The sequence below is a fragment of the Ailuropoda melanoleuca genome, chromosome 16 (assembly GCF_002007445.2).
Source record: "Ailuropoda melanoleuca isolate Jingjing chromosome 16, ASM200744v2, whole genome shotgun sequence".
Lineage (NCBI taxonomy): Eukaryota > Metazoa > Chordata > Mammalia > Carnivora > Ursidae > Ailuropoda > Ailuropoda melanoleuca.
The window spans coordinates 10725150-10735534 of NC_048233.1; the positions used below are offsets into that span (position 1 = coordinate 10725150).

General features: G+C 45.4%; 1 pseudogene; it reads left to right on the forward strand.

Moving 5' to 3' along the window:
- The first annotated feature begins 9164 nt into the window (after positions 1-9164).
- Positions 9165-9559, forward strand: LOC117796750 (annotated as a pseudogene).
- The last annotated feature ends 826 nt before the right edge of the window (positions 9560-10385 follow it).

Consider the following 10385-nt stretch of genomic DNA (forward strand, 5'->3'; position numbering starts at 1 on the left):
AACTTGAGCAGACCTTGAACCCAACCAGTCGAGGGAGTCCCAAGTGGCAAATCAGATATCTTTGAGAGGTGTCTATGCATGGGTTTGAAGGTGACATCGTTCTCTTGGGTATTTATACAGGAGTGTGTCTGAGTTTCCTGCAGCATCAGGAGAGGGAGACAGAGGCACCATGACTTCTACCAAGATGCTGCTGCTCTTGCTGTCGACGGCTTTGGTTGCCCTGTGCTCTGCTCAAGGCATCAGTGATGGTAAGCTGGGCGATGGGGGATCACACAAGCCTGAGGTTATGATTCATGGAAAAGGGGAAGGTTCAAGTGAGCTTTCTCAGAAACTGAGTACTTTCTCTTCAGAGACTAGGTGAAAAAAAGGGGAGAAAACATTACTTTCTATTTTTGATATCATGAATTATTCACGGCAACAACTTACAGTTGTGCTTATTGCTCAGAGTTTACACTTGAACCATGACTCTGGAAAAGGGAAAGTTGGGACCTCTAAAAGTAAGCTTTTAGGGTCTGGTTGTAGGAGGGCTTTATTAGGAATGAGTTGATGATTTAAGAGTTTAGGAGGCAAGTGTACTGAGGTGCTGGGGAGAGTCTTGGAGAGTCACCAGTCGATGCCATTAGAGAGATGAACAGATTAATGTTTGTTTCAGGGAGTTTGGGGCAAGTTCCTGAAATAAATGGTAAATATTTGAAACATTTCTCTTTCAGGGCAAGAGCTTTGTGGAATAGTGAAGTCACGTTAATCTAGCCAGTAAGCTATGTGGTTTCAGGTCTCCAACTTTCTCTGTTGCAAGAAGTCACTTAATCTCTCTTCTATCTACAGTCATTGCAGCACTTCATTTCCTTATAGCTGATGCAGAATTGGTAAAACTGTATGAGTCTTTCACCTCTGCTTCAGCACCACTGGTCAGGACTAGGGTTGTAGTTTGGGCAAAGTTGCNTGTTGCTCCAATGTAGCCAATCCTCTTAGTATTCTGGCTTCTCTTAGACACCCTACTCATTTGTAAATGTTTTTCTCTAAATCCTTCTGCAAACAATGGCTAATGATTTGGCTGACACAAATCCTCACATTTGTAAGGGAGTTTTCTGTATTGACATTCATCTAATTGGAAGCATAAAGATACTATGTAATTTAGCTCAAGTACTATAGTTGTTCAATGGGTAAGCTTCCCATTGCACTCTACTCATTTTCAGCACTAATGCTTAACGCCTTTGGTATTAAAGCCTTGATACCTTGGCAAGGGCAAGTTTTCTCAGAGCAGGTGAAATGTGAAACCAGGATTGGTTGGACAATCTTCAAATGAGAAAAACTGAAGTCAGTTTTAATGATGTGGGTGGGAATGTGCATAGAAGGGAGGATGAAGAAAGACCAGAGTCCATGGGGGAGCTAAAGAACTGTAAGTCACACCACCGAAGAAGTGGCAAATTTGAGCAAAGGTCAACCGAAAATTTTGTAGTGTACGGAACACCTTTATAAGTTTAATGAATTTCTCCAGCTCCTAGCTTGTCAAGGGCCCTGCAATGTGGGTGATGAAGTATTTGTAAGTCATTTTTTTGGCTCTTTCTTTGCTGAAGAATCGTAAGAGGAAGAGCAGACACCCCAATTATTAGGTGAGTTATTTTTAACTCAATCAACTTATTTAGACTTTTTCTAAATGGATTCAAGGAATCTGTGGGTCACAGAAATAACGATGATTTTTTTTTTACTTTTAAATCACGCGTAAGCTTTAAAATTTCCTTTTTCAACCATGATACTCTATATAGTTTAACCCTATTAGTTCCCCATCGGAAGAGGAGCACAAAGACCAAAAGGGGGGGAAAGAAGTTGAGCAGGAGGGAATGTGTTGCTTTGGATTTAAGAGTTGTCTCAGATCTAGACAGTGTGGTCACCGCTTTCCTTCTGAATTTTCCCTGCTTCAGTTACCTAGTCTTGGTTGTCTTTGTAAGGGCAGGCACATCAGAGGATTCCTCAAGACTGGTTTGATTATCCACCGGCTCGACCCATCAGTGATGCAATAAAATCCTATACTTCACAGAAACCATGGCAGGATCCTGTACTTGGTATCAAGGCTTCAAATGTAAATGAAACATTGTTCCTACCTTTAAGGAACACAGGATCTAATGTAAGATTTTACTTGGACGTAGCAATGATCACTGCCCAAAAGTTAGCAAAATAAGGGATTACAGAAGCTCAGACAGGGGAGAAAAGAGGAAGCCTCATACAGCAGATGCCATATGATCTGGACCCTGCAGAGTGGAGGCATGGGCAACAGCAGAGTGAAATGCAAAGCTAAATCTATCCATATACTGTTTTCACTAATCTAGGAACGCTGAATAATCAGTAAGGATGAAGTGAACCTAGGAACATAGAGCTAGAGATGTGGGTTCATTTCATATTGTGCAGGATGTTATAAATGGCAAAGTGAATTTGTAATTTATTCCGTGGGCAACAGAGAGAGTTTTGAAAAAGCAAGTGACACAACGATTTCGCTGTCGGTCTGACAACAATGTGGAGTAAGGGGCCTGAGAGCACAGACTGTGTGTGTTAAGCTATGCAACATCGCATCTGACAAAAGGTGTAATTTAGTATGTGGGCATTGCATAAAATATACTACAAAACCAGAAGAGAAAGATTATAAGAGAGACAGCCAGCATATGATGAAGAAATGATTGAGAGTGGATGCAAAACATGGTGATGGATTACTTAAAATCTTTGCAAAGGGGGGGGCTGGCTGATCACTTGGGAGAGCATGGGACCCTTGATCTCAGGGTTGTGAGTTTGAGCCCCACGTGGGGTGTAGAGATTCCTTAAAAATAAAATCTTCAAACCAGAAAGAGAGTTGGCGAGGGCTTGTGCTCAAGTATAGCTACCAGAAATTTGCAAAGGGAAGCAATAGAAGGTAGTCTTTCTTTACAGCTTCTGTTTGCAACAGACCTCACAACTTGTAGAAGGGAGTGGAAGAAGGGGCAGGTGGGTGTTCTATGATATACTGTACTATTGTGAAGAGTAGACACAGTGAACCTGTCTGGTGGTTTTTCCCAGATATCATGAGGTACCTGGTGATTATACATGAATTGGTGTATATCACAGCACGTTCAGAATAGATGTCAATACAGAATCAGCAGAAGCACCCCAAAAGGCAGAGTGGGCAAACGAGACCCGCTAAGCTAAGTACATAAACTGTCACGAGGCAAGAGTCTCTGTGCCCCTTCTCCTCTGGGATTTGATTCTAGGCCCTGGTCACTGCCTAACACCACAGAAACCAGCAGTGTATTTCCTCTAACTACACTGATGCTATCGTATATCCAGACTTGCCTCCTTTCAGTTTGTGGCTAACCTTTGTTCTTTTCTGTTTCTTTCTGAATCTGTGTTTTCTTGCCTAAGTAGAAGAGGAATTATTGGAAGACAACCCAGAGGAATTACAAGTCCAACCTCAAGAAGAAAATGGAGATCCGAGAGGCAAACCTGGAGACAAAGGCCGTGGTCCACCAAAGAAGCCTCATAACCAGGGTGTCCAGGGAAGCCCCAGAGGCCCACATGGCCTCGGTGGCCCTCAAGGACCAGGTAGCCAACAAGGACCAGGTGGCCCACAAGGACCAGGTGGCCAAGGTCGTCCAGGCGGCCAGGGTCATCCAGGTGGCCCACAAGGACCAGCTGGCCCACAAGGACCCGGGGGGCAAGGTGGTCCAGGTCGTCCACAAGGACCCGGTAGCCAACAAGGACCCGGTGGGCAAAATGGTTCAGGTGACCCACAAGGACCAGGTGGCCAACAAGGACCCAGGGGCCAAGGTGGTCCAGGAGGCCAACAAGGTCCATGGGGCCCACAAGGACCAGGTAGCCAACAAGGGCCAGGTGGCCAAAATGGTTCAGGTGACCCACAAGGACCAGGTGGCCAACAAGGACCCGGGGGCCAAGCTGGTCCAGGTGGTCCACAAGGACCCGGTATCCAACAAGGACCTGGTGGCCAAAATGGCTCAGGCGACCCACAAGGACCAGGTGGCCAACAAGGACCCGGGGACCAAGGTGGTCCAGGAGGCCAACAAGGACCAGGTGGCCCACAAGGACCAGGTAGTCAACAAGGACCAGGTGGACAAGGTCATCCAGGTGGCCCACAGGGACCCGGGAGCCAACAAGGACCCGGTGGCCAAAATGGTTCAGGTGACCCACAAGGACCAGGTGGCCAACAAGGACCCGGGGGCCAAGGTGGTCCAGGAGGCCAACAAGGACCAGGTGCCCCTCAAGGACCAGGTTGCCAACAAGGGCCAGGAGGCCCAGGACTTCCAGGTGGCCCACAAGGACCAGCTGGCCAACAGGGACCAGGTAGCCAACAAGGACCCAGTGGCCAAGGTGGTCCAGGTGGCCCACAGGGACCCGGGAGCCAACAAAGACCCGGTGGCCAAGGTGCTCCAGTTGGTCCACAAGGACCCGGTAGCCAACAAGGACCAGGTGGCCAAGGTAGTCCAGGTGGCCCACAAGGACCAGCTGGACAACAGGGACCAGGTGGCCAAGGTCGTCCTGGTGGCCCTGGTGGCCCCCGTGCCCAGAAAGACCACCAGGGAAGGGATGAGCAGCGTGGTCAGCCTGGTGGCCAGTGACAAGGAAAACCAACTAAAGAGGACCTCCGCTGATTCTCTAGGTATTAAGTGTTTTCTTATTCCCTGATCTAGTGAATTTCTCCTTTTCAGTTTCCTCATGCTCTCTTCTTGTTTCTGTTCTCTGGCCTCATTTAAGCCTTGGCTTTAATCACTCCTAAACTTCTTGTCCTTGCGGTGATTCTCCATGCATCAGCCTTACCCATAGAAAAGTCTCCTCCATTATCAGAGCCAGTGTTCCTTCCACCCTGATCTACCTTTCCTTTCCTTTCCTTTCCTTTCCTTTCCTTTCCTTTCCTTTCCTTCCTTTCCTTTCCTTTCCTTTCCTTTTTTGTCTTTCTTATATATATATTTTAAGAATGACTCCCTCATTCTTATAATAGCCTACAGCCTTCCCAATTTGTACGTCCCCATGCCTTTCCTCTCCTCTCTTCCCTTATCTCTATTCTCTCCTGGCCTCCTCCTATCACATCTGCTGTTTCTTCTCTGTCTCTTAACATGATGTTTTATAATGTCTTCTACTAACTACTAGTAGAAATACAGACACAGATCATGTCCAAGCCCAATTAATATTTCTGTCTGAAATTCTTCTCTTCATTTAGAAATGCATAGAGATCAAGTGTTGACCATGGAGTTTTCAGTGGTGGAAACTTGGCCTTTCCTTTCTCCGACTTCAAATCATCAATAAAGTCATCAGCATTAAAGCCCTGGCTCTTGTTTTCCTTCTAGGGCCATGGTTCCTAGTTGGGGGACAGGAAGGACAGGTTGGGAGATCCAAAGTCCTGAGTGGACTCCAGATATTGTGCGTTGTGTGGCTTTACATAGCTCAGATTTTCATTACTTTGTGAGGGATTAACTGCCACCAATATTCCCAAGTAAGCGAAATTTGTATTATTGAGACCAGTTAGGGATTTGGCCAAGTTCTGATCACCAACATGCACACCCTCTTCTTAGCTTAAACACAGAGAACATTACCTTGTGAACTCCTTTGATTTCTGGAAGTCATTCAATGCATGTGTGTTATATTATGAGGTGAGGGTGTGTAGAAACGGAACACTGTGCGCTATTGCTGGGAATGCAAACTGCTGCAGCCACTAGAAGCAAGGAAGAGTATGGACGTTCCTCAAAGCCTGAACAGTAGAGCGACAATAAAGTCCAACAAGTCTACTTCTGGGTGTTTCCCCAAAGAAAAGGAAAACGGTATTTTGAAAAGATATATGCACCTGTCATGTTCACTGCAGCATTCTTTACCATAGGCAAGATATGGAGGCAGCCTAAATATGCATGGATATATGAATGGCTAAAGATGATGTGGTGTGCAGACACAATGGAACATTACTCAGTGATGAAAAGGAAGGAAATCTTGCCCTGTGTGACAACACAGATGGATCTAGAGAGTCTAGTGCTAAGCGAAAGAAGTCAGTCCGAGAAAGGCAATACCATGTGATTTGATACACCTGTGGGAGCTAAAAGCCAAAACAAATGAGCCAACAACACAAAAGAGACACGGAGTCATAGATACAAAGAACTAATTATCCAGTGGTGTCGGAAGGCAGGGGTGGGATGATGTGCAAAAGGAGATGAAAACGCAGGTGAAAAGGTACAAACATACATTTATAGAATCAATAAAATATGGGGATACTACGTACACTCAAGGAACACAGGAATGCAGGTAGTAATATCTAGCAACGTTCTATCGATAGATGGTAGCTGGCTTTTCCAGGTGACCTTCAAAATGTGTAAAAATGTTTAAACACTCCATTATATACCTGAAGCTCCTATAATATTGTATGTCAATTGCACTTCAATATTTTTCAAAAGAAAAAATTAACCAGAAAGAAATAAAAATGAATAGGGAAAATTAGGACACAGGAATGTACAAAGGGAGAATGCCAAGTGACCATCGGGGCAGAGACTGGGGTGATGTGGCAGAAGCTAAGGAACACCAAAGATTGCCAGCAAGCCAGGAGAAGCTGGGTGAAAGACCTGGAAGAGATTCTTCCCGAGAGCCATCAGGCGCACCAACACCTTGTCTTTGGACTACTGGTCTCCGGGGCTGGGAGGACATACACTTCTGTCCTTTACGCCATTTGCTTTGTAGTACTTTGTTACAGCGACCCTCTCCAACTAACCCAGTGAGAAAATCTACTTACCAGAATTTTTCAATGAGGGGGGATACTTGGACTAATGACAACGCACCAGTTCCAAACACCTTGGAAGCTTCTGAGTGGAGAAGAGGTTTTACAGGGGAGCGCCCCTCAGGAGATGGCCCTAGGAACTGTGCTTCACCTCGACGTTCTTGTTTCTCTGAGAGTCCAAATTGGATAATACCTGTGGACACTCAGGCATGTAAATGCAGGCGGCCCCCAGAGGCTGACTAGAGCATTAGGCGAGGATAAAGAAAAAGGTTCTAGTGGACATGTCTGCCAAGAATATAAGAAGTTTGCTCTTAGCATTAGCATGAATGAATAATTACAGGTCAGGAGAACAGACACCACGGAAACATGTAAAATTCTGTTTATTCTCACACATCCTGCCAGGTTCAGTTCTGAAATCAGATCTAGAGCTGACCTTCTCTTCGGAAGCCAAATTCATCTCTGTTTGCTGGCATTACCAGGACCCACTTAGACTTGGCATACAATTTCTGAAGGGGCGTGACTATCCTATAGATGAAATTGTGTACATTTCACAATGCAAAATGTTTTAAGACGTATAAACCCGAGGGTGTAAATATTTGAAAGTGACTTGGGTGAGGACTCAAGAAAAACGTAGGAGCTTTCTGTTTACCATCAAGCGGGGAAGGAGGCCCAGCTGTGATCTTTTCCCATTTTCCATCCTTTACTGAAAGCATAGAGGAAAAAGAAATGTAAAAGACAAACACCAACAGGCCTCCTAGTAACACAAGGTACTAAAGATAATTGACAATAACTTACTAGATAATGGGTTGTTATCATTTCAATCCAAATACTGGGCTGCAGCGCTCACAGTCTCGTATCCAAATCAAAACCCTATTGCATAATACAACACTAGTGAATAGGCAGGGACGTTTACAAGTGTCCTATTTAATGTCATGCTTGGTTTTCAGAAAAAGATCCCCAAACTTGGCTTTCCTAGTTACAAGCTGCATGCCTAGCAGTATTATCTTCAGTAGAGAGCTCCACTCCCCAATTCTTCACCCCTAATTTCCTTCAGAAGAACTGTTTCCCAGCCCAGTAGAAGGAACTTCCAGTTTGCTCACATAACAAGAATTCGTGGAGGTAGTCCCCCACCTAAAACAAAACGTTATGTTAAAAGTTATATCCCAGTCTGAGGTATTTGCAATGAAACGATCATGGGACTCCCACTCTCCAAAAATTTCTTGGTTGCCCACAGAATTGATCACAGATTCACTTTGACATTCACAACGTTCTTCATAATCTAGAACTAGCCCACAACTCCAGCTTTATCTTCCTATCTTCTCCTCAATCTCACTGGATCATTCCGTGTTCCTAGACTGTTGAAAATACTATGCTACATGCATAGATGGAGCCATGCCTTCTACTCTGCTTCCTACCTCACTGCTCTGCAGAGTCCAGAGCCCATGGCACCTCCTGTAGGACGCCCTCCTTCTCTCCCGTGCTCTGCACTTCCGTAATTCCTTCCTTTGACACTTTTCTGGTAGTGCTCATCATTATGACAAAGCTAAATCTTACATTAGATCTTACATTCCTTAAGAACAGGAACAATGTTTCACCGTCCTCAGTGCCAAGAATAATGCTGTTTAAGGACAGAGGTAAAGACAACACCAACATTGTTGTTTTGCATACTGTTGACTTTGGGGGCTTAATTATATGATTCTACCTGAACAGAGAAATGGTCCCTAAAGACGAAATTCTTCTGCCATACCAGGCAACACCTTTCTAGCAGTTTCAGAAGAGCCTTTTTTTCCAGTCCCTCTTCAAGGGAAGTCACAAAGAGGATTCTACTACCCAGGCAGATTTGAAGGATAGAAGTGGGTATTTGCACGCAAATTTTAATCACGTGTTTCAAATTTTACCACACCAAAGTTTAATTCCAAATCATCTTATGCTTTCCTAGATCCTTAGAAACTTAGAAATCCTGATTCGGTGTGGAGAAGAACTTCCCTCGCACACAATGATGATGGGCCTGAATGAGATTCACGATGGGTTACCTGTACATAGTTTGTCTTCTGAAACGACGTTAGATGGTTGGTCCCAAAGGAGGCAGAGAGACTACAGTGTTCACTAGTGTCTTCGCAGGGAGCCAAGAAGACTGACCCCAAACTGGACCACGTACACCTCTCTAGGCAAGAACTGCTTTTAGCAGAAGCCAAACCTATATGTATTTCAACCTCGTTGGCACCCAGTTAGTACCTGTCTTTGAGTTGCTGAAGACAAAAGCTTGCAGCTCTGCCTTCTCTGCACTCGGAGCAGCTCTCCTACCCCGCATTCCCTCGATGTGTTGGCCTGTGCAAAGTTGGTCTGTACGCCCTTCCTGGTCAGAGCACCTCTCAGCTCTTGGTGCGATTGCTTTCTGCAATGGTGCTAACCCCACCAGAGACACTGAGAAATGAGAGCCTCAGCAGCTTGGCAGCCCCACGTCCCCTGACCTCACTGAGTCCCAACCCCAGCTGCTGAACCATGGCCATTTCAAGGGACATTGACATAGCAGCCAAGTTCGGTGGGCTTAGTTCAGTGCCACGGTAGGGGCAGCTGGCTCTCGGGCTATGCTTGGGGATGTGTTTGGGAGCCTCACCACTAACCAGGAACCTGCCTCTGAAGCAAAGGCTCTTCTCCTACTCCGTTCTGGACTTTACGCTTTCAGAGGCCAAGGGTCTCTTTTGCCTTGTCTCTGGTGGCTTCTCTCATCCTCTGTGCCATGGGAAGGAGCGGTCTCTACCTCCCGTGGGTCTTTCTTCCGGGTCTCCGTACATTACTTTCCCTATAGCTCCCCTGGCAGCCTAAGAAAGTGGTTGGCTCAGGATTTCACAGAGGGCAGACAAATAAATATGGTATTAAGAAAATCAAAGCTGGCTGATGTCCATTAGATGACAGTTTCTAGTTACCCAAATCTTAAGAAATGTCAGCACTGCATTCTGACAGAGGCTAAGCAGATCTATCGCAATTTTATCCTTAGACAGAAGTTGGTAACCACAGGGATGTGTGTGGGCCCTCTGAAGTCACTGAAGGGTTTGTCCTACCTATATGTCCACTCTCCTTAGAAGATCACGGTGGCATTGTTGTTGCTCTGGTATTACCGTCCCGTCCTTCGTGCTATTGACAAACTCTCAAAATAGCAAATTCTCTCTCTTTTCCAAGCTCACCATTAATATGTCAACTGAGTGCAATTCACTTTGGGGAGGACTGAATTTGGGGAAACATGTACCATGGAAACCTGACAAGGTCGATCTTCAAAGGGACCCAGCCTCCTCTTCTGTCAAGGAAGGGATGAGGATAAGTGTTGGCAGCTTGAGAAGTCATAGTGTTTTACTTTGGAATAGCTTCTTAGAATTTTTTTTTCTTACGTACTCCAAGAAGTACCTAACTTATTTGTCTCTCTCTCAGAATCCTAGGATTACCATTTTTCTTATTGCTGACTGCAGATTCCTGCAGATCAGTACATGATGACTAGCACTCTGGCTGGCTTTGCTGCTCCATATGCTGATGATAGTTCAGTGTTACAACAGACCATTCCAATGTACTCACGAATAAAAGGAGCCCGGGTTGCTGGCAGGTGTTCCCACCAGTGAATTGTAGCCTACAGATGGCATCCATCATGGAGTTCTTAGTG